The sequence below is a fragment of the Equus przewalskii genome, chromosome X (genome assembly GCF_037783145.1).
Source record: "Equus przewalskii isolate Varuska chromosome X, EquPr2, whole genome shotgun sequence".
Classification (NCBI taxonomy): domain Eukaryota; kingdom Metazoa; phylum Chordata; class Mammalia; order Perissodactyla; family Equidae; genus Equus; species Equus przewalskii.
This window is the reverse complement of record NC_091863.1, coordinates 71,387,625-71,410,898: the sequence shown is the minus strand read 5'-3', so window position 1 is coordinate 71,410,898 and position 23,274 is coordinate 71,387,625.

Sequence of the window (23,274 nt, the reverse complement as noted above, 5' to 3'; positions counted from 1 at the left end):
TATCAAGAATGAGCTTGAAAGCATAGTTTTACTCAGAGCCTCCACATAAAAATTCAACTTGGCTGACACCTTGATGAAGAGCCTGGCTCCAGGCCGAAATCCTATGTGTGATCTTCCAGGTCTGTCCATAGACAATTAGAAAGACTTTACTGGAAGGTCTTATGGGGCAAGAGCTGCACTCCCCATCCTAGACTTGGTACATAGCCATTGCATTACTGTCTGTAGAGGAAGCTGCAGTCAATGGCTGAGGGCTCCTGGGCTGGCCATGCTCGTATACATATCTGCATTCCTAACACAGATACCTCCATTCAGAAGTCTCCTTATTGGGGGAAGCCTCAGTTGAGTACTTTTCAGGCACCTCGACCAACAATTCCTTATGAGGGAGCCTTGGCCAACCTGACTCAGTACTTTTCAACTCCTAGCCCTTACTCCTTTTATTACCCCTCATTCCCTAGGACCATAAAAATCACAGGAGCTTTTTGTTCAGGACCTTCATCAGTGAGAAAAATTTTCCCTACCTGTGTTGGATGTCTCTTGACCCTCACTCGGTGTAGTTCTACAGAGAAAAATGAAATAGGGATAGCCAATACTAGCATCCTTTTTGGCTTCTTTCTTATGCTATCACAGTAAGTGAATTAAAGCTTGATTGCTTCTTTGATTTGGTTCGTTGTCCTAACCGACCACCTCAACACTTGGCAGCTGTTGTCATTTGATTTTAGTTTTTTGATACCCTGAACGCAAAACCTATTCACATCATGTTGGACTTCTGACCCACATATATCTGTGAGACAATAAACGAGGGCTATTTTAAGCCAGGAAGTTTTTAATTTGATATAAGGCAATAGAAAACTGATACAACTGCTCTTTGAATAATAATATTTAACTTGATTGTTGTGAGATATCACATATGTAAAGCTCTTTGTATATAGAAAGTATTCAAAAACTATTAGCTCACCACTTCTTTATGTGAAAACATAGCAAACAACTGACTTTGTGGTGAAATTGAAGGCCTCCTCCAAAATATTCTGTCCTTGTATCTTCCTCATTAGTCATTCTTTCGAATATATGTACTGAAAACTTCAGGTAAAATTTTTCTTTCCTAATTTAAAAAGAGCAAATCATCATAGGTGACTTTTAGGTCCTAAATATTCTCAAGGTTGTCTCTGGTGCTAAGGGAAAATAAAGTCAGGTCAATAACATAGTTGCTGAAGGTGAGTTTGGAGAAGAAATTTATGAAGATAAGAAAAGTATGAAGAGGCACTACAAAGCTTCATCAGAGATGATGTCAATGAAAATGGTGGAGCAAAGAATTTCAAAACTCTTCCCTTCCATGAAAGTAATAAAAAATTGGCAAAAAACTCTGTCTTTGTCAATCTTTTCAGTGTCTGGAAGCTAACCAATAGCTTGAAGCAACCAAGAGAATGCTTAATCAAGAAAAGCTGGCTGAATCTCAGTAAGACAATTGCCTAACTCAGAATCTCTCAGTGATGGAGTGGCTCCCTGTGAGAGCATATCCTGAAAACTTTTACACTCAAATGTATTAGTCACTGGTACCTGGGACAATGGATAATAGTTGGGGAAAACAATAGACTAACCAAAAAACTTGGAATGAAAACTTAAAATCAGATTCTTTGGACAATAAGGGCTTTGAAAAAGCTCAGACATATTCTTAGCAATCTAGAAGGCCGCAGAGATGCCCAAAGTTGTGCTCAGGAAAGACCTGAGAAAGCCTTAAGCTCTCAACTCTGCATTACCTTCATGGTCTGTGCAAGCACTACGTCAGGGCTAAAGCAGATTTATAAACTTTCTAAGTGTTGAAGGTGTTCCCCCAAAAACACAAAGAGCCCAACTGAAAAAACAGAGATATTTTTCATTTCACATATTTAAGGACGCCTGTCTTAAATCATTAGCTGACTACTAATCTAACAGAACAAACACTTCAGTATCCACACATGACAAAGAATACAGGCATTACAAAATTAATTCAGAAAAATCGCTAAACAAACAAGTCATGTAACAGCAGCTACAACAAGCAGCATAAATCCCAAGATAGGAAGAGAATGAAATTTTCAGGGTTACCACATTACAATATACAAAATGTACAGTTTTCAGGAAAAAGTACAAGGCATTCAAAGAAAAACAGTATGGCCCATACACAGGGAAAAAAAGCATATAACAAAAACTTTCCCAAGAAAGCCTTAATATTGGACTTTCTAGACAAAGGCTTAACTATTTTAATTATGTTTAAATAGCTAAAGTAAACCATGTCTAAAGCCCTAAAATAAATCATGAGAATACTGTCTTATGAAATAGCAAATATCAATCAATAAATGGAGAATATAAAAAAATTATCAGTAGAGAAATCAATAAGTAGACATTATAAATAAATATTATGGTAGTGAAAAAGTATAATAAGTCAAATATGTTTACGGTCAGTTGATTTTCCTTAAGGGTGCCAATGCCATTCAATGGCAAAGAATAATGTTTCAATAAATGATGCTGGGGCAACTGTATATCCACATGCAAAGGAATGAGTTTGGGCCCCTATCTCAAATAATATACAAATACTAACTCAAAATAGATCAAAGACCTAAACATACTAGCTAAAACTATAAAACTCTTAGTAGAAAAACAGAGAAGTAAAACTTTGTAGCCTTGGATTAGGCAATAGTTTCTTAAAATGACAGTAAAAGTACAAGCAAGAAAAGAAAAAATAGAAAGTTAGGGTTCATCAACATTAAAAACTTTTATGCATCAAAAGACACTATCAAAAAAGTGAAAAGACTATCTACAGATTGGAAAAAGAATATTTTTAAATCATATATCTGATAAGAGTCTACCATCCAGAATTCATAAAGAATGCTCAAAACTTAGAAATAAAAAGACAAAAACAGGCATTACATAATGATGAAGGGGTCAATTCAACAAGAAGATATAATATTTGTAAATATATATGCACCCAACATAGAAGCACCTAAACATACAAAGAAAATATTAACAGACCTAAGGGAAGAAATTGACAGCAATACAATAATAGTAGTGGACTTTAATAACACACATCAATGGATAGATCATCCAGATGGAAAATCAATAAGGAAACATCAACTTAAATGACATATTTGACAAGATGGACTTAATAGATATATAGAGAACATTCCATCCTAAAACTTTAGAATATACATTCTTTTCAAATGTATATAGAACATCCTCCAGAATAGATAACATATTAGGGCACAAAACAAGTCTTAATAAATTTAAGAAGACTGAAATCCTCTCAAGCGTCTTTTCAGAAAATGGAAATCAATCACCAAAAGAAAACTGGAAAAATCACTAATATGTGGAGATTAAAGAACAAGCTACTGAACAATCAATGCGTCAACAGTGAAATCAAAGAAGAAGTCAAAAAATAACTTGAGACAAATGAAAATGGCAACACAATATACTAAAATCCATAAGATGTAGCAAAAGCAGTTATAACAGGGAAGTTCATTGCAATACAGGCCTACCTCAAGAAAAATCTCAAATAAACAATCTAACTTTACACTTAAAAGAACTAGAAAAGAAAGAGAAAATGAAGCCTAAAGTTAGCAGAAGGAAGGAAGTAAAATAAATTAATAAAGATCAGAGCAGAAACAAATGAAATAGACTTAAAAAAATAAAAAAGATAAATGAAAACAAGTGTAAGTTATCTAAAAAGCTAAACAAAATTGAAAAACTTTCAGCTAGACTCACCACAAAAAAAATGTGGGCTCAAATAATGAAATCAGAAATGTAAGAGGATAAGTTAAAACTGATACCACAGAAATACAGAAGGTCACAAGAGACTACTAGGAACAATTATACACCAACAAATTGGACAAGCTAGAAAAAATTGATAAATTTCTAGAAACATACAATCTTCCAAGACTGAATCAGGGAGAGAAAGAAAATCTGAATAGACTGATTACTAGTAAGGAGGTTGAATCATTAATAAAAAAATCTTCCCAAAAAAGTCCAGGACCAGACAGCTTCACCAGTGAATGCTATCAAACATTCAAAGAAGATTTAATAGCTGTCCTTCTCAAACCCTTCCAAAAAACTGAAGAGGAGGAAATGCTTCCAAACACATTTTATGAGGCCAGAATTACCCTGACACCGAAACCAGACAAGGATATCACAAAAAAAGAAAATTGCGTGCCAAAATCCTTGATGAGCACAGATGGAAAAATCTTCAACAGAATATTAGCAAACCAAATGCAACAGTACATTAAAAGGATCATACACCATAAAAAAGTGAGATTTATTCCAGAGATGCAAGGATGTTTCAACATCCACAAATCAGTCAATGTGATATACCATGTTAACACAGTGAAGGATAAAAATCATATGATCATCTCAATAGATGCAGAAAAAGCATTTGACAAAATTCAACAACCATTTATGATAAAATCTCTAAATAAAGTAGATAGAGAAGGAACGTACCTCAATATAATAAAGGCTATATATGACAAACCCACAGTTAACATTATCTCACTGGTGAAAAGCTGAGAGCTTTTCCTTTAAGATCAGGAGCAAGACAAGCACGCCCACTCTCACCACTTTTATTCAATATAGTATTGGAAGTCCCAGCCAGAGCAATTAGGCAAGAAAAAGAAATAAAAGGCATTCAAATCAGAAAGGAAGATGTAAAACTGTCACTATTTACAGATAACATGATGCTATACATAGAAAACTCTAAAGACTCCACTAAAAAACTTTTAGAATAAATAAATTCAGCAAAGTTGCGGGACACAAAATCAATATACAGAAATCTATGGCATTTCTATACAGTAATAACAAAGTATCAAAAGGAAAAATTAAGACTACAATCTCATTTACAATCACATCAAAAAGAATAAAATATCTAGGAATAAATTCAAGCATGGAGATAAAAGAACTGTACACTGAAAACTATAAAACACTGATGAATGCAATTGAAGAAGACACAAATAAATGGAAAGATATTCCATGTTCATGAATCAGAAGATTTAATATTGTTAAAATGTCCATACCATCCAAAGCAATCTACAGATTCAATGCAATTCCTATCAAAATTTCTATGGCGTTTTTAACAGAACTAGAACAAATAATTCTAAAATTTGTATGGAACTGCATAAGACCCTAAATAATCAAAGCAATCTGGAGGAAAAAAAGAGCAAAACTAGAGGCGTCTGCTCCCTGATTTCAAACTATGCTAAAAAGCTACAGTAAACAAATAGTATGGTATTAGCATAAAAACAGACAGACAGACCAATGGAGCATTAGAGAGGGCCCAGAAACAAATCCATACATATATATGGAAAATTAATTTATGACAAAGGAGCCAAGAATATACAACGGGGAAAAGATACCCCCTTCAACAAATGATTTTGGGAAAACTGGACAGTGACATGCAAAAGAACGAAACTAGACCACTATCTTACACCACACACTAAAATTAACTCAAAGTGGTTGAAAGACTTAAATGTAAGACCCGAGGTCATAAAACTCCTATAGGAAAACATAGGCCACAAGCTCCTTGACATTAGTCTTAGTGATGTTTTTTGGATCTGACTCCAAAGACAGGGGAAACAAAAGCAAAAATAAATACATGTGACTCCATCAAACTAAAAAGCTTCTGCACAGTGAAGGAAACTGTCAGCAAAATAAAAAGTCAACCCACTAAATGGGAGAAGATATTTGTAAATCACATGTGTGATAAAGAGTTAATATCCAAAATATATGAAGAACTTATTCAACTCAACAACAAAAAGCAAACAACCTGATTAAAAAGCAGACAGTGAATCTGAATAGATATTTTTCTAAAGAAGACATACAAATGTACATAAAATATATGCTCAACATCACTAATTATCAGAGAAATGCAAATCAAAACTAAAATGAGATATCACATCACACTTGTTAGAATGGCTATAATCAAAAAATACGAAAAATAACAAGTGTTGGATAGGACGTGGAGAAAGGGTAACCCTTGTACCCCGTTTGTAGAAATGTAAATTGGTGCAGCCACTACGAAAAACAGTATGGAGATTTGTCAAGAAATTAAAAATAGAACTACCATACCTTCCAGCTATCTCACTTTTGAGTATTTATTCAAAGAATACAGAAACACTATTTGAAAAGATATAAGCACTCGTATGTTCATTGCAGCATTATTTACAATAGCCAAGATGTGGAAATAACCTAAGAAGATGTGGTATATATATATACAATAAAATACTACACATCCATAAAAAAGAGATAAATCTTGCCATTTTTGAAGACATGGATGAACCCTCAGGATATTATGCTGGGTGAAATAAATCACACAGACCAAGACAAAAACTGCATGATTTCACTTATACATAGAATCAGAAAAACAAAATAAATGAACAAACAAAACAAAAATAAACTCAGATACTGAGAACAGATTGGTGGTTATCAGACTGGAAGGGGGTTGGGGAGTGAGTAAAATGGGTGAAGGGGGTCATTTGTATGGTGATGGGTGGTAACTAGACTTATGACGGTGATCACGGTATAATGTTGTATACCTGAAACTTACATATCATTATAGACCAATTTTGCCTCAATAAAAAAAGACAAAAAAAATTTTAAATGAGTAAAGGAATTGAATAGACATTTATCCAAGACAGATATGTAAGTGACCAAGAAGCATATGAATAGATGCTCAACATCATTAGTCATTAGGGAGATGCAAATCAAAACCACAATCAGGCACCACTTTATACTTACCAGGTTAAATATTACCAAAAAGCAGAAAATAGCAAGTGCTCATGAGGAAGTGGAGAAATTGGAACCCTCATGTATTGCTGGTGGGAATATAAAATGTTGCAGCTGATGAGGAAAGATATTTGGCTGTTCTTCAAAAAGTTAAACATAGAGGTATCATATGACTCAGCACGTCTACTCCTAGGCATATACTCAAGAGAATTATAAACATATGTTCCCATGAAACTTGTACACAAATGCTCAGAGTACCATTATTGAGAATTGCCAAAAGGTGGAAACAACCCAGATATCCATCAACTAATAAATGGTTAAACAAAATGTAGTATATTCATACAATTGAATATTATTCAGCCATAAAAGTTGGTGAAGCACTGACACTTGCTACAACATGGATGAAGCTTAAAAGATTTAGGCTAACTCATAGGTGGTAGTTAACATATAGACAAAGAGAACTGATCGGTGGTTAACAGGGAAAGGGGGGGTGGGGGGAGGGCACAAAGGGTGAAGTGGTGTACCTACAACATGACTAACAATAACGTACAACTGTAATTTCACAAGGTTGTAAGCTATCATAATTTTAATAAAAAAAAAGATTTAGGCTAAATTAAAGTAGCCAGATTAAAAAAGGCCACATATTGCTGGGTGACATTTTCCACAATAGTCAAATCTGTAGAGACAGAAAGTAGATTAGTGGTGCCCAAGGTCTGGGGTTGGTGCGAGGGCTGGGGGAAATAAGGAGTGAATGCTTAAAGTATATAGCATTTATTTTAGGAGCATTGAAAATGTTCTGGTACTAGATAGTGGTGATGATTGCACAACATCTGAAATAAATATGCTAAAAAGACACTAGATTTTATGCTTTAATATGGTTAAAATGGTGAATTTTATTTTATGTAACTTTTCATTCAATTAAAAAAACTTAATCAGAAAAGTAGGATGCAGCATGTTATTTATGCAGAAATTTATCTTCCAACCTTCCATACTGACATCAAATTATTATTAGGAGGGCTTGTAATTTCAATATAAATATAAAAATATAGGCAATGTGTATACATATATTAATTTTATTCATATGTATGTCTGAGTCTTTGAAAGAAAGCACTCCTAGCACCCTGAATAAATAATAAAAATTGTGATGCTGCTAGCATGACTTTCTAAGGAAAATTTTTATGTTTAATCACAAATCAAGCTCTTTATTTTATAAGGTAAAAAAATAAGATATCTCAGAAAATTTACAAACTGCAGGCTGTGTCCATTTATTAAATACTTCATAGATAATGAGTAAAAATGTATCATTTATGACAAATTTGCAGGTGCTCCTATGGAAATCAGTAATTTGAACAGTATTTACTTTTCAAGCTTTTTAGAAATAATTGATCAAATGTGAACTCTATAAATTCCCTTAAAATATTTATAGAGATAGAAAAATTATAAAGAGTTAACTATGTTCTTTTTTCTGAGCGCATGTGTGACGTGCATATGTTTGGAGAATTAGGGGTGTTTTATGTTTTAATATATTCACACAATTGTAATGCAGATACATAGAGATAATCTGTCTCATGTATTTTATTATATTTACATTGTTTTAAAAATATACTCTAGTTTCTAAGTTTAATTTCTTCAATCTTAATTTCCTTTTCCTAGTAAGATATACAGAACACTTTGAATTTTCTGCTTTTGTAATAATACTGTACTTAAAGTCTGATGACAGTCTCTGTCACCTCTTCGTTTAATGATTAAGTGAGATAAAAGTATAAGAATAGTTTATAAAATTTAGTACAAATTGTAGTCTTTTACTAAAAGTGGTGGAAATTCCCTGAATCATAAACTCCTAGAATGTTCGAGGTGAGAAAGTATCATAAATATCATGCAGCTATCTAAGCATTCTCATTCTATACATGAGAAAACAAGGTGTAAAGAGTCAATGTCATGTGACTTCTCAGGACTCTTTTCAGTTATACCATAGGTCTCTTTCCAAACTTTCCATAAAACAGTTTCTACGAATATTAGTTACCACAACTTGAATCTCATGACTCGTATGTTTAGTAAATTGTAAGAATTAAGGTACAGTTAAAAGAATACAGCCTCTTGATCAAGACAGACACGGGTTACATTCTTGCTTAGGCATTTCTTAGCTGTGTGTCTTTGGCCAATTTGCAGGAACTTTTAAAATTCCACTCTTCTCATTTCTAAATTGGGGGTAATAGTAATTTTTCATTTTATGGTTGTTTTGGAGATTATGGTAGATAATGTAGGCAAAGCACCTGGCACTTATCAGAGCTTCATTTAGTGGGAGCTAGCATTTCATAATTTCCCCTACTACTGATTCACTCAATAGTTTTGATCCACTGATATATAGAAGACAGTCTCAAGATTCATAGCCTAGTTCTTTGTTTAGGGTGGCATTAACCTTAGAACTTTAACATTGTACTAATGAACTCTCTTCCATGAGAAAGATCAACTATTGTTACAGTCTGGCTCCAAATTTTTGGCAGGTGTTCCTTATGTCCCCGTCATTGATTACATTGTCGTTTACCAGATATAGCCAATATATAGGCCCCTTTTATAAGAAAAAATGCTCATTCACATTCAAGTCACATCTTTAAAGTCTAGAAGTAGTCAGGCAACTTAAGGCCACCTGTAAACCTCTTCACACAACTAGCCTAACTTTTTGAATTGAAAGTTTTACCATTAAATTTAGATGCTTACTCAAAAAGAACTAAGTTAAATAGCTTATGCTATTTTGAAACAGTTTATCCATTATTTTGAATGAATTTCCTGTGTTAATTAAGTGACATCCTTTTCTCTTAGGCGATAGATGGCTACAATATTAAAGGGTTTTTGATGTAACGATCAAATCTGAGAAGAATTTAGTAAAATAAATAGTACCAAATGTAGATGTTTCGGCCAATGCTAGGGTAAATACACACAAGATGCAGCGACCAGGGGAGAGGAAATACAGATAATGAGTCAAAATAAAAGTACAAATATTTTTTACACATTTATGATCTTTGTCACCACCTCTATTCTAACTTCACCAAAATATTTTCTGGGCCCCCTGAAACACTTACTTTTAAAGAACTTCACTTTGACGGGGTTATTACAAGGACCATAAAATAAAAAGCTATTAAAATGAGAATACGTGCTTTCATAATTCCTGTCCTATGTGCTTCCACTCTTGCATTATCCCGCACAGGGTTAGTAAATATACACATATACACACACATACGTGCACACACACACACAAACTACTAATTCAAGTAGATAATCATTCTTTCCTAAAGTTAGGAGAGCCAAACTGACCAATAGTTTATGAGGCTCAGTTATGCTGAATTGGGATTCTTCAAATATTGTTTACTTCTTTTAATTATTAGTCCTTTGCATGGATTCAATTAAGATGATCAAGAAATTTGTACATTTTTGGTATAAGCACATTTGTGGTCGCGTGATCCGATGAGACCAAGGATAGTGTTGCCCATATGCATAAGAGATAATGAGGAATCTTTTCTCCGTGTTCATTTGCAAGTCTCCAAAGTAGTTTCAAAACCTATTTTTAAAATGATATCTAGCCGATGCAAATTATAAACTGACATATTGAATTTTAAACTTTTAGCAGTGACATAAAACAAAATCGTCTGAGGTATTGAGGGAGAATAAACTGATGCCTCTTCTGTGTAACGTAATCCTGATTTTATCAATATATTAGGGTCTTTGACACCAAGTTACACTATATAACAATATGTATGGTATGTATTTTTACGCCTTTTTTTGTTCTGAGCAATTTATTGATTTCATTTTTAGCTATAAATTGCATGAAGATGACAAAGACATCTCTTAAGGATGAGGTGCAAAACTTAGTAATTAAACTTTGTACAGTATATTATATAGATCATAAACACAAAAAATGAAGTTCCACCACAGCAAAATTATTTCTACCCTTTCAAAATTTGGAAGTATTTTTGTTCTAATTCTTGTCATGTAATATGTGTTTACATTAGTTGTAAAATATAGAACATGAAAATGTGAAAACAAAGATCACTTGCAATTCAATAATCCCACTAGGATGATATAACCACTGACAAGATCTCACACACACACACACATACACGCACACGCACACGCACACCTCTATTACTACAATTAAATATATACCCGTTTGAAAGTCTCTTGATACATATTGACCATATGTTCTGTAAAAGAATTGTATTTATTTGAAAACCCACAAGTAATATGTGTATCTTTCTTCACACCTTCACCTAATCTGAGTAAGTTTTTAAATGTCTACAAATTTAATAGCAAGAAAAGATATATTTTATTTTGCCTTTCTTTAATCAGCCGTACTTGAACCCACAACTGAATATTGTCGAGACTTAGTCTTCGCATCCTACATTTAATGAAGAAAACTCCATACAGTACAAAACTGCTAGGTCAGGAATAAATAGATCCAATTCATGCACTCTATCACTAATAATTAGACATTTAAGCTTTCATTTCGCTTTTCTCAACATTAACACAGGACTAATAATCTCTGTTCTTCCTATATATTGAGTTGGTTTGAGGATTAAATGAATACAAAGTGATCACTGTGAAACACCTCGGCTGTACACCCCATGAATGTTGCTATTATATCCACTCTCATCAATTCTCATTTTCCTCTTGGCATGAGAAGAGACTCAGCCATACCTCTGATGGAGGAGAAGAAGTCCTGTGTCCGAGAACCTGAAAGATGGAAAAGCTAATCAACTTTCCCCAAACCACCTACGAAGACACTGACGCAGCTGGGATGGGCATGTAATATTTTCAACTCCATTTCTTTTTCTCAGCTCAGCAGACCACTATTCACACCTGTTCCTACTCCAAAAGACAAACAATAGAAACAAGGCTAGAAGCAGGCTATAAGATACATAAACCAACTTCATAATAATTCGTATAAATTTTATCAGTTGAATAGCAATAAAAGAAGTGGTTAAAGGGGAGAAAAAAATCACATGCATGCACACACACACACAAATGAGAGCAAGCAATTTTTATGATAGTGAATGGTACAGTCATAGAAATGATATGGTTTCCCTAAAAGGTAATTATTCTTCATTGACAGTCTTTTTTTTTTTAAAGTATACTTTTTTGGTGAGGAATATTGGCCCTGAGCCAACATCTGTTGTCAATCTCCCTCCTTTTTTGTTCTCCCCAAAGCCCCAGTACATAATTGTATATGCTAGTTGCAGCTCATTCTGTTTCTTCTATGCAGGATGCTGCCATAGCATGGCTTGATGGGTGGCTTGTAGGTCTGTGCCCAGGATTCAAACTCTTGAACCCTGGGCTGCCAAAGTGGAGTGCGTGAACTTAACCACTCGGCCATGGGGCTGGCCCCCACTGACAATCTTTTACTAATGAAAGACAACAGCTAAAAATTTAAGTGAAACATCATTTTGCTTCAGAAAATAAAACTACATCTGCAGGCAAATTACAGTAAAATGTGTTGAGATCATGGATATATGTGCATCCATACCCACATGTATTTCATAGACTTAGCCATAAATCCCTAATCTGCACATTAAGATATCTGATGAATAAATTTATCAGAGGAGAATTTTTGGTAGGAAGCCCATACTCATTAGCACCTAATTAGTTCCCAATAATTATATCAATTATGAGATGACAGCCAAATCTGCTTTGTGCATTGTGAGATATTCTCATATCAACTTCCTCAGTGAGCCTTTGTGAATGAAGGTTGATACGAAATATTAGTTAAAAACACACCCAAAACAATATTACTCAGAGTAGAATGTTTTCCGCTTCATACCAGAGATTCAGCTCTCTCAGAAGTGATTTTATTGCATACTCAGTATGTACTACAAGCATGCTAGGATGTAAAATGGCCTCCATCTTACAAGATCTTTGTTTCGGTTGGTTTTTTATTTTGCATTTTCAAGAAAGTCAACACAACCAACAATAAAATAGCATCACTGCCAGTTATTAAAATCAGAGAAACATAACTCTTTTTGATGTGTTGGAACTTGAAGCAGGAGAGAATTTAGGTAGTTCCAATGCCATTGAAAAATATATCTTCCTTGGAAGGCAGTCGAGTGTATAAGAGTGTGGAGCCTGGTTATCTGCGTTTGAATTCTGATTCTGCCACCTACTGGATGTGCCTTAGTTTCCTTAGCTATAAAATGGGAATAATACTAATAGCGTATACCTCACAAGGGTACTATGAGGATTAAATCAATTAATACATTCATAGCACTTAGAATAATGCCTGAAGCGCCTTATAAATGTTTAATATTTATCATTACATGACATGTACAGAAATCTGTGGGCTAATAAGGAAAGGGAAGTCATGTCTTCTTCTTCAATGTGTACAATAGTCCTATGGCAGGCACTTTATACCTGGTAGGCACAATCTCAGTGGTAATATCCCCAAATAATTTCTTTTCCCCTTGTATAACGTTTTTTGTAGACATTTTTGTGTGCTAGAAAATGCATAAATTCTGGAATCATAATACTATTCCCACCACTTACTAACTGTATGATCTCAGGCTATGATGCTCACCTGTCAGGGTTATTTGAATATTAAATGAGCTAATGTATGTAAGAGCCCCTGATATAGACTAATTGCGATAGCAAAATTAATCCTTCTTCCTCCTCTGGTAAGAGTGACCCTTACCAGTCTAAAATAGTATCAGAATTCTTCTTGGTAGCTGAGGTTAAACTTTCCTTTGTTTTTTACACAAATGATGTGATTATACTGTCATTACTTTGCAAGAGAAACAATTAGTAGTGTGTTCATACACACATTATTTCACTCTTCATACAACAAAATGAAGTATATTTTTATTTTCCCTGTTTTATTGAGGAAAATAAATTCTATGGTAGATTTATTGAAATATTGGTCCCAGTTTCCCCCTTCACTGTATCTATGTCCCTTGCGAAGCAACGTTACAGTGACCTTTTACTCTGATTCTGGGTATTACATGTGGCATGCCGACAGGATGTTAGCTTATAAGATGTAACCAGAGATCTGAAAAAACTTGCATAATTGGGCTTACTTGCTTTTTCCCCTCCATGATTGCCATGAGAAGATGCCTGGTCTAAATTAATGGAGGAGTGGAGCCACATGGCACAAAGGTTAGTCATCATAGTCATTTCATCTGAGGCCATCCTTGATGAACCAATATCAAGCTGATGCCCAGACGCGTGAGTAATCTCAGCCAAGATCAGCAGAGCTGCAGAGATGACCTGCAGCTGACTGCAGGCCTATGCGTGAACCTGCCAATAATTAGCCAAGCTCAGCCTAGTTCACCTAAAGCCCACCAATTTATGAGCTGAATAAATGCTCATTGTCTCGTGCAATTGGGGTTTTGTGACCATTTATTATGCAACACTATTGAAGCAATGGATAACTGATATAAACTCAGAGAGATAATATCACTTGCTTAAGGACACAGATTTGGTAAGCTGAAATTTGAACCTAGGTCTCTCTGGCTCCAAATCTCATACACTGTAGCAAAAGAAACACATTCTGGTATGACTTCCAAGGACATGGCTGTTTGGAAGTACACTCACTATGGTACTCTGTCACTTTTTAGTCATAAAAATAATTGCTATTCTCCTTGTTAAAATATGTGAAGACATTATTCTCTTCTATCAATATTGAAAAATAACACAATAAATTCTTTGATGTTATAAAATAAATACCTAAGGAACCTTTTTAGGTTTTTGATCTGGAAAACTGAACTCAGCATTAAGATGCATTTAATAAAGGCCAGAAGGTATCTCCTTTCAAGTTTATCAAAGCTAGAGCAAGAATATTTTACACATATAGAAGGAATAGTCCATTGAGAATAACGCAATTTCAGCACACAGAATACATTCAAAAGGTAATCTAATGATAGCTCCATCTGACAAAAATGAGCTTCTTTTCCTTCCTAGTTAAAATATTCTGCAACTCATGAACTTGATTTTTTCAAAGGATAAGTGTTACGTGAACTGTGGAAGGAAACTAGAGCCATTTTATTCATTTCATTCAACAAATTTTTATAGAATATATACTATGTGCCAGGCATTGTACCTTGGCACCAGGTTTATTACAAACTTCTGGACAAAAGCAGCCAAGAAAAGCTGCATTTTTTGAGGTTAGTAAAGGGATTGAATGAAATTATTATAAACTTTTTTATTGCATATGTAATTTCTTTAGATTTGTGATTGACTTTTATATGCATTATCCCAATTAATCTGTACAACTATGTAGAAAAAGAATGTTGTTTCTCTTATCTTTAAAAAAAATTGTGGCTTAGAATTGCGGTGTGGTTTTCTTAAGGTCTCACAAGTAATATATATTGTAAATTGAATTTGAAACTTGTCCTTTAATTCTAGCCCCCTGGGCTTTTGACCCCAATGTATAATTCACTCCCCGAGTAGAAGTGTAAAATAGCATATAGAAAGGACAGGACTATTACCATATTTTATGGAATCTGACTGTAATGGTTTTTATGTGTCAACTTGATTGGGACAAAGGGTGCTCAGACATTGGGTCAAATATTATTCTGGGTATGTCTGTGAGGGTGTTTTTGGATGAGATTAACATTTGAATCAGTAGACCAAGTAAAGCAGATTGTCCTCCCTAATGCGACTGCTCCTCTTCCAATCAGTTCAAGGCTTAAATGAAAAAAAGGCTGACCTTCCCACAGTAAGAACTTCCTCCTCCCTGACTGCTTTGAGCTGGGACATTGGTGTTTTTCCTGCTTTGGACTCACACTGAGTCTGCTCTCACTGGGTCTCGAGCCTGCAGGCCTTGTGATTGGAACTGCACCATTGGCTCTCCTGAGTCTCCAGCTTGCTGACTACAGATCTCAGGACCAGGACCTGTTAGCCTACATAATTATGTGTGACAGTTTCTTATAGTAAATCTCTCCAACTCTCTCTCCCTCTCTCTCTGCATATATATATCTTTTATTAAATGCATTAAGATGTTATAAAATAAATACCTAAGGAGTCTTTTTAGTTTTTTGATCTGGAAAACTGAACTCACCTTTAAGATGCATTTAATACAGCCCAGAATATTTTACACATATAGAAGGAATAGTCCATTGAGAATAATGCAATTTCAGCACACAGAATATATGCAAAAGGTAATCTATATATAACTATATACATATATATATTTCCTGTTGATTCTGCTTCTTTGAAGAATGCTAATACATTGCCATTGATTTATAATGCACCTTTATTTTGGTGCCACTAAAAAAGACAAAAAAATTCCTTAATAATAGTCTTGTGCCACACATGAATTGGTCACAGCAATTCTTTAATTGCTTTGGAATTTACTGCACCTCTTCCAATGACTTGAAAATTTCTCCTGATGTAACTCATATTGCTTGGTATATGATTGGCAGTACTGCCCTTAGAACCGGGCAAGCAAGATGTGTGCCTGGGGCCCTGTGACTCTGGGGCCTTATGTTTCATAATCTTCCTCAAAACAATTTTAGGCCTCCCTGCGATAAGCTCTGCCAAAAGTGTCCTGTGGGCAGGGCACCTTGAGCTCAGACAGGGACCATTTGCTGGCACCATGGCAGTCACTTCACCTTTTCCATAAGCCTTCCACAACATGTCAGGCAGTTCTCCAAGTGAGGCTGTGCCTATCTTGTCTAAGAACTGTCAAAACATTTGCTTCCTTTTGCCAATGGGCCTTCCTCATTAATACCCTCTCTTGCCTTGATGTAGTGAGGCTGTGCTCTCCCGGATCAGTGTTAATCCACACTGGGTGAAAGACAGACATTCCTTTTATGAATGGAAATGCTCTTCTTGCTCCATCCACAGGCCTGTTACCCGTTCCCTCCCCTGGTGATGGTGTGTGGAAGACACGGATTTGATCACCATTGAAAGGACTCACATTCTCAGACTGTAGTGATTGTAGCCTTATAAGATGAAGAGAAGACATGGTTGGAAGATACAACGTTCTACAGTTTTGCTAAAAAAAATTCCAAATGGTACAACTAACTTGACTAGAAAAGGAATTATCATTTATGTTTTGTTGAACACTCTGAGGAAGACTTGCATTGGTAATTATCACCAACTTAGCACAGTAACAGCGTTCTTTTTAGAGAATCATTGGAAGCCAGTATTCATAGGCATCAAATGAATGATGCAGTGCCAAGTGTAATGATATAAAGAGTATTAAATAAATGAGATTAGGAATACTACGAACAGGAAATTGATATTGTTTCAATACAAACATGTTCTAAACCGCTGTGCTACTGTAGTAAAAGCACTGCTACTTTTTTCTCATAGTGGGAGATACAAAATTAGGCAGGAAGTGCACATTCAACAATGAAGACCATGAAGAGATGGTTCTTGGATGTGAAGAGAAAGAGATGGTTCCCGGACACTATGAAAAATCTTCATACTACACTGATTGTACAGTGAACAAAGCAAGTATTGCTTTTCTACTCATTATTCTAAATCTTCCTTAGTAAATGATGGTATCCAATGTGAGTCCATGAATTTTATAATAAATATTTAATCAAATTGATTTTATAGAAGGGGCCTCCTCCCCCTCCACAAATTATGCTCTAACTCCCACAGCCAAGGAGTGGCCCTGGCCATAAATTATCATTTTGCACATATATCAGCAATAAAACATAATACCTCCTCATATACTTGTGGTAATCTCCATATCTTGGTTGTTGCTTAGCAAACAGTTATAGAATTTCAATCAATTCACCAAATGTCTTTTTGCTTAACAATTATCAAATTTACCAATAATCTTTTCCACACCTTTTGTGTATGCAAATTTTTCTTTCAGTGCTTTATCATATTGTAATCTTTTTAAAAACTGAAAATGGAGTTAAGCTCAAAATGTGTAACACCAACAATGAACATGATTCAGTGGAATTGACAAGAGTAGGAACAGCTTTGAACAAGTTTACACATGCATAGTCATTCAAGACTGCTCTCTGAGTGACAAAAACATTACAAGATGCAGTGAATTGTAAATTGCATTCTAATTTCAAAAGACAAGAAAATATGGAGGAAAATGTTCATCTTAAATATTAAAAAAATAACGTTTCTAAAATTTTCTCTGTCAAGGGAGAATAATGAATATATATAGAATAGAACCATTCATTTAGAATTCACATAGAAGCTTTCAAAGTCTTTATTTGTCTTTAACTATTTCACAACTTCCTTTAAAAACATATAGGCAGACTTCCAGTTTCTAGCCCAATATATAAAGAGCTTGAAAGTCTTCCCTCTCATCCTGACAACAAGAAAAAAAGAGCTGAAGAAACTGAATATCAACAATTCTTCTTAGATCCATCAGAGAATAGAGGTCACTGGGCAAACCATTGACCCAAAAACTGAAGAGACATATTAATACAGATAATCAAAGCTTACAGGGAGCATAAGACACTAGTGGAGCCAGAAATTCACAGGAACACCTAAAGGATAATTGAAATTTTCTGGAGATTTAGCAAAGACTTGCTTAAGATATAAAAACTCTTGGGAGCCCAATTTTGGGAGAAGGGGTCAAATATTCAGGACTTTTACGCACAGGAGCCCCACTAGGTTCTCAAGGTGAAGGTCAGAGAAAAATCCTCTTGTGCTTCTAAACTGAGAAAGAGGAAAAGTAACCATTTTTAAATGCATAGTGTTCTGTTCTCCTTAACAAATGCTTGCCCTCAAGGGGAACTATTTTACCAGAGCCAAACCGACCTGTGGGAAGGGAAATACACAATTCTACCACCTCTAGACTTCTTGTCTCACCTAAGGTAGGAAAAAGCTGATAATAACTCATGAATGTCAAATAACGGGGTACAGGCTCACTGAAGAAGGAGACCTCTTCATAGCATTATAGAATGTTTCCCTATCATGACATAGATTAACATCACATCAGTAAGTTTGTTGTATAATAACATGAGTTAATAGCTGAAAAAGTACAAGATTCAGACTCTATTGAAGAGGCACTGTCTAGGAAAACTTAAAGATGACAGTGCAGACAAATATGAGGACATTACAGGGGCTGACACTGCTTCAGTGGCCTGGGATTTGCTGGTTTGGATCCTGGGTGCAGAGCTGGTGCCACTCATCAGGCTATGTTGTTGTGGCATCTCATGTGGAGGAGCTAGAATGACTTACAACTAGGTTATACAATCATGTACTTGGGCTTTGGGAAGAAAAAATAGAAAGATTGGCAACAGATGTTAACTCAGGGCCACTCTTCCTCACCAAAGAAAAACAAAATGAGGATACTACAGGAAATTTTAACCTCTGACATCTAGAGCTTCAGCAAAGAGTAAATATAACCTGGGTCCTAGAGAGATAAACATAAAGCTTTACACTAAAGGCTTATTTACTTCACTTCCTTTTACCCAATACTTCAGGTCTAGCTTTCAAATAAAAATTGCATCTTGCTAAAAGGAAAAAACACAGTCTGAGGAGACGAAGAAAGCATCAAAGCCAGACTCAGATATAGAAGATTTTGAAATTATCAGGAAATTTGAAGTAACTATGATAAATATGCTAAGGCTTTAATAGAAATAGTGGACAACGTATAAGAACAGATGAGTAATATAAGCAGAGAGATAGAAACTAAAAATAATCAAAAAGAAATGGCTAGAAATCAAAGTACTATAATAGAAAGGAAAGATGGTTTTTTTCTTCTTGAGGGAGATTAGTCCTGAGCTAACATTTGTGCCAGTCTTCCTCTATTTTGTATGGGGGTCACCAACGCAGCATGGCTGACAAGTGGTATAGGTCCATGCCCAGGATCCTAACCAACAAACCTGGGCTACTGAAGCAGAGTGTGCCAAACTTAACCACTATGCCATGGGGCCAACCCTGAAGGATGCTTTTGGTGAGCACATTAGTAGATGGGACACAGCCTAAGAAAGAATCAGTGAGTTTAAGGATATGTTAATAGAAATTTCCCAAACTGAAAAGCAAAGAGAAAAAAGAATGAAAAAAATGGAACAGAATATCCAAATGTGGGACAATTACAAAAGGTGAAACATATAGATAATGGGAATACTGGAAGGAGAAAAAGAGAAAAAACCAGAAAACATATTTGAAAAAATCATGGACAAGAATTTCAGAGGATTTCAGGAAGTTCAGAGAACACTAATCAGGAAAAATACCAAAATATCTACATCTAGGCATATCATATTCAAAAAGCAGAAAATCAAAACAAAAGAGAAATTCTTGAAAGAAGCCAGAGGGGGGGAAATACTTTATCCATTGAGGAACAAGAATATAAATTATATTGAACATCTCTTCACACACTACACCAGAATAGCATAGAGCTTTACAATTTCCGCTCTGCTCCTTCTGGCTCAATAGAAGGAACTTGTAATTGAATCACTTCCTGCTGACCACACCACACCACGCTGAGGAGGCAGTGGAGCAAAGTAAGTAAAAACACCACAAAATTTCCTCCCATTTGGAATATATGTCCTTCCTGATTACGTGCTTGGTTGCTATAAATCTTTGTAGATATGCTATTTTGCTGATGTCACTCCTTGCCTAATACATTTTGATATTCTGTTTTTAGGCACACACATATTATTGAGTTTATGTCTTCTTCCAAAATTGCTTATTTTATCATTATGCAATGCTCCTCTTTATCTCTAATAATTTTCCTAGCTCTGAAGTCTGAAATTATTATAACTACAGCAGTATTTTTTAAATTGGTGTTGGCATGGTATACTTTTAAAGCAATTATTGTATTTCTTTAGGCAGATCCCAAGGCTCAGGAGACCGCTAATTAGTGAAGGACTTTCATGACAATCTGCAAAGACTGAGAGGTGGTTGTTTATTCAAATGCCCTATTTCAACAACAGATAAAAAGGCATACAAAGATACAGGAATACCTGTCCCATTCAAAAGAAGAATAGAAATCACCAGAAATCATCCCTGAAGAAACACAGGTATTGGACTTACTAAACAAAGACTTTAGAACAACTGCTCTATATGTGCTCAAAGACCTAAAGGAAAATATGGACAAAGAACTGAAGAAAATCAAGAAAATGTTGTGAAAATGGCAATGTCAATCAAAACATAGAAATTATATATATATATATATATATATATACATATATATGAACAAATTCTGTAGCTGAAAAATAAAATAACTGAATTGAAAGATCTACTAGAGGGATTCAACAGCAGACTCAAACAGGCATAAGAAAGAATCAGCAAATTGAAGACAGAGCATTTGAAATTAAGAAGTCTGAGGAGCAAAAAGGAAGACACAATGAAAATAATGAACAGTCTAAGGGAACTGTGAGACAACATCAAGTGGACTAGTATGTACATTATGGGATTCCCAGAAGAAGAGAGAGAAAAGAGCTTATTTAAAGAAATAACAGCATAAAACTTCTCAAATTTAAGGAAGTACATGGATATGCAAAAATGAGAAGCTCAATGCACAGCAAGTATGATAAACTAAAGAGACGTTATAATAAAAGTGCCAAAAGCAGAAGGAAAAGATAGGCTATTGAAAGCAGTAAGAGAAAACCATATTGTTACTTCAAACAGATCCCCAATAAGGCTAAATGTGTATATCACAACAGAAACCTTACACTCTAGAAGGCAATGAAAATATTCATTTAAAGTGCTGAAGGAAAATAAAACACATTGTCAACCAAGATCTTTATTTTGGGCAAAATTTTCCTTCAAAAATGAGGGGGAAAATAAGATTTTCCCAGAAAAACAAAAGCTGAGAGAGTTTATTATCACTACACCTGCCTTACAAGAAATGCCAAAGAAAGTCCTTCAAGGTGAAATGACAGTAATAAACAGTAACTCACCAAAAGACAGGGACACCTGCAATTTACCCCATAAAGAATTGAAAATAGCTGTTTTAAGGAAACTCAATGAGCTACACAAAAACCCAGAAAGACAATTAAATGAAATGAGGAAAACAGTTTACAAGCAAAATGAGAAATTTAACAACAAGATAGAAATCACAAATAAGAACCAAACAGAAATTTTGGAGCTGACATAAACAATGAATAAAATGAAATGAAAATGCAACAGACAGCATCAGTAGCAGAATAGATCAAGCAGAAGAAAGAATCAGTGTGATAGAAGAAAAGAAATTTGCAATTATTCAGTCAGAAGAGAAGGAAGTAAAAAGAATGAAAAAGACTGAAGAAATCTTACACGGCCTATGGGATATCATTAAAAAAAAGTTTGTGAATTATTTGAGTTCCAGAAAGAGAAAGGGATAGAAAGCTTACTTAAAGAAATAATGATTTAGAACTTCCTAAATCTGGGGAGAGATTTGGATATTCAATTTCGTGAAGCCATCATCATCACCAAATAAAAACAACTTAAAAATATCCTCTCCAAGATACGTTAAAATAAAACTGTCAAATCAAAGACAAAAAAGAATCTTAAAAGCAGCAAGAGAAAAGAAGTAACAATCATAAATATAGATATAGAAAGATATCAAATAAACAAATTAACTTTAGTCCTCAAGGATCTAGAATAAGAAGAACAAACTAAGCTCAAATTTAGCAGAAGGAAGGAAATGGCAAAGATCAGAACAGAAATAAATAAAATATAGACCAAAAAACCAAAAATATAATGAACTAACTGGAATTTTGAAAAAACAAAAAATGTTGACAAAGAGCTAGACTAAGAAAAAAGTGAGGATAATCAAATAAACAAAACCAGAAACAAAACAAGGGGCATTATAACTAATACCACAGATATAAAAAAGGTTATAAGAGACTTCTACAAACAATTACACATCAGCAAATTTGAAAACCTAGAAGAAATGAAGACATTCTTGGATAATACAACCTGCCAGGACTGAACCATGAAGAAATTGAAAATCTGAACAAATCAATAATAAGAAGATTGAATCATAACCAAAAAACTTCCAACAAAGAAAAGTGAAGGATCATGTGGGTTCCCTGGTGAATTCTACCAAATATTTAAAGAATCCTTCTCAAACTTTTCCAAAAAATTGAAGAGGAGGAAAACTCACAAACTCATTTTAGGAAGCCAGCATTACCCTGATACCAAAGCTGGATAAGGATACTATAAGAAAACAAACAAACAAACAAAACTACACCAATATACCTCATGAATATAGATGCAAACATTCTCAACAAAATATTAGCAAGCTGAATTCAACAACATATTTAAAGGATTATGCACCATGGTCAAGTGGGATTTGTCCCTGGCATGCAAGAATGGTTCAATATATGCATATCAATGAATGTGAGACACCACATTAATAGAATGAAAGATAAAAATCTTATGATCATCTCAAAAAATGCAGAAAAAGCATTTGACAAAATACATCCTTTCCTGATAAAAATGCTCAACAAATTTGGTTTAAAGCAATATTCCTTAATATAATAAAGACCATATATAACAAGATTATAGCTAACTTCATACTCAATCTGAAAGACTGAAGGCTTTACATCTAAGACTAGGAACAAGATGACAGTGCTGACTTTCATCATTCTTATTAAACATAGTACTGGAAATCCTAGCCAGAGCAATCAGGCAAAGAAA